This window comes from Phyllostomus discolor, chromosome 1, assembly GCF_004126475.2.
Source record: "Phyllostomus discolor isolate MPI-MPIP mPhyDis1 chromosome 1, mPhyDis1.pri.v3, whole genome shotgun sequence".
Lineage (NCBI taxonomy): Eukaryota > Metazoa > Chordata > Mammalia > Chiroptera > Phyllostomidae > Phyllostomus > Phyllostomus discolor.
The window spans coordinates 57,399,673-57,402,245 of NC_040903.2; the positions used below are offsets into that span (position 1 = coordinate 57,399,673).

Below are 2,573 nucleotides of genomic sequence, written 5' to 3' on the forward strand. Positions count from 1 at the left end.
AATGACTTAGAAAATGATTGTGAGGGCTGGGAAAAGAACAGATCATGATCAGAGACACTGGTCACCTGAGGTCACCTCCAGAGGCTGGAATGATGGGCAACTCCATTATCCATAAAAATGGCCAACTGTAAGCTCAAATATCACATTTTACATGCATTGGATCCCAAGCCTTGAGTAGGCACTTAATGAACACTTGCTGAATGGTGTAGCAATTGGCAATGAGAGGGAGCTCCTTTCTCAGTCAGCCAGCTGCTGTCTATTTTTCACAGACTGCTTGTCAGGATCTGCTCTGTGATACACAGCCTCACATATCTGGTGCCAAGATTTGATTTGAAACCAAATGAAAAAGAACCAAACAGGTGGTAAATATCCAGGTGTTTCTGGGGTTACATTGATATCACCCTTGTTATCATCAGAGAGAAAGAAACTTGAGATCAAACAGTAAGTGGCTCATAAAAAGGTCATATGCTGGAACAAAAAGAAGGAGGAGTTAAAATTAATCCAATCTGAGTAGCCTAACTAGACTCTAAAAAATTACCCACAGAAGGTCTAAAAAGCACGCAGGAATATACTAGTGTAACTGCTATTGGTAGTGTAAATTGTTTAATTAGTACAAATCTTCCTTTAAGATGAAATACATCAAAGGATAAACAGATGGCTGTCAAGTAAGTACATTCAGTATATTGGCATACTACTCCTTAGTGCTAGCAACACAAGATAAATGCCTGCTTGTTTGATTAATCCAATTGTCTTTATCCACTATATAATAAGTGGCAGTGATAACTATCTCAGACTTGGTTCTGAAAATAGCCAGTTCACACACTGTGCTGGCCTGTGATGGCATTATGTTAATTGCTGACCCATATTCTCTTACAGGCGAATATAGTTATCCTTTATCATGTAGATATCAAGTGTCTGGACCCACAAAATCAGCAACAGCTTCATTCAAAACACACTTTTGGGAATGCACATGCATAAGCTCAAATTGAAAATTAAAAACCAAGAATTTCATCAAAGGTTAAAGCATTTATGGAAGCAGTTATCTAAAATAAAAGTGCATAAACATAGTAAGCTGTGAAGTCCATGGCTCCTCTTTCATCGGGCCAGTCACTGGATCTCCAGGCCCTCTCCCTCTCCTGGGAAAGCAGCTGGTCGCAGAATATCAGAAAGAAGGAAGCACACAGAGAGCAAAGCTCATATGTGACCTGAACAGAGAACAAGGATGCCTGGAATAGGAAGGGCATGGGTTTCTAATCATAATAATAATCAAGAAGCATCATATAACTTGGAAATTATGACACATAGCATCCCAGGTATATAGAGACTACAGAGAGATAAGATATTTTCCAATGAAATTAATTATCCAGCTATGCAGTATATGAATTACTCTTTAAAGAAAAGTTAGGGAAGACTGAGACCCAAACTCATAGGACTTTCTCCTCTTGTAAGGGGTTTGTAGACTAGAGGAGAATGATGTCTTTTCCAGTTCTGATTGAATTGTAGTATAGTCAAAATAAATAATTATAAATTAAAGCATAAAAGAGAAAGAAGTAACATATCTTGATAAGCATAATAAAAATTAAAAAGACAGAAGATAGAAGATCATTTGGGGAAATGGCAATGCGTACTTCATATAAATGGAGGCTATGTTTTGGGGGGTTAACATTTAAACCAAGAAAAAATACCAATAGAAAATGCAATAAATAAGCAAGGGTAAAAAGGAAAGAAAACATTTGGACATTGTTTAAGTTAAAGAAATAAAGCAAGGGGGCTACTGTGACCCAAGCTAACAGGAGCCATGATCCCCCCTTTCCTGCTGACCCTCAAGTTCACCTGCACAGCCCCGGCTCCCACAGGTGCAGGACACACCTGGGCAGAGACCTCCTGCAGCAGAGCTGGAGATGACATCAGTGGACTTCCAGACCTACATGGATTGGGCCTACAGGGCTGCTGAGGAGTTTATCAACAGCTAGTGGAATGAAACTGCTGTTTCAGGACTAGAGTCCTCTAGTGAGTTTTTGAAATGTTGCCACTCAGTGAATTTCAAATCAACATGGCAGACTGCCAGCCTGTACATAATGAAGCCACCCCAAGCCAGACCCCAGTCCTCAGTGCAATCTATGGAACAGTGGAGTTTGATGACAACCAACATCAGGGTTTCAGAACTCCCTCCTGACTTCCCAGGTCTCTCCCAGCGATGTGATGTGGAAGATACGGTGCACCACTAATTTCAGTTTCAAGACTGGGTCACGTAGTGGAGCAGCAAAGGCTTCTGCTTCAGTTCCATCTCTGCAGGGAAACACAAATCTCAAAGGTGGGGTAACAGGTCCCATCCTGTTGTTGCAGGCCACCCCACCCAGGCTGCACTCTGCAGTTGCTCCAGTGTAGAGAGCCCATTCTGAGTGGATACTTGTTTGTCAGAGTTGCCTTTTCAAAATAGTAAAATTTTCTATTTCTATACTTGTCCAGTAGAGACCCTGGGTCTGGCAATTTTGACAAATGAAATAATAATAAAAATGCTTTAAAAAAAGAAATATAGCAAGAGCAAAAATGGTACTGATAATTACTTGACA

The 2,573-nt window shown here is 40.4% G+C and overlaps 1 pseudogene; it reads left to right on the plus strand.

Moving 5' to 3' along the window:
- Positions 1 to 1,894: 1,894 nt before the first annotated feature.
- On the plus strand, positions 1,895 to 2,255 carry LOC114491328 (annotated as a pseudogene).
- Positions 2,256 to 2,573: the final 318 nt, after the last annotated feature.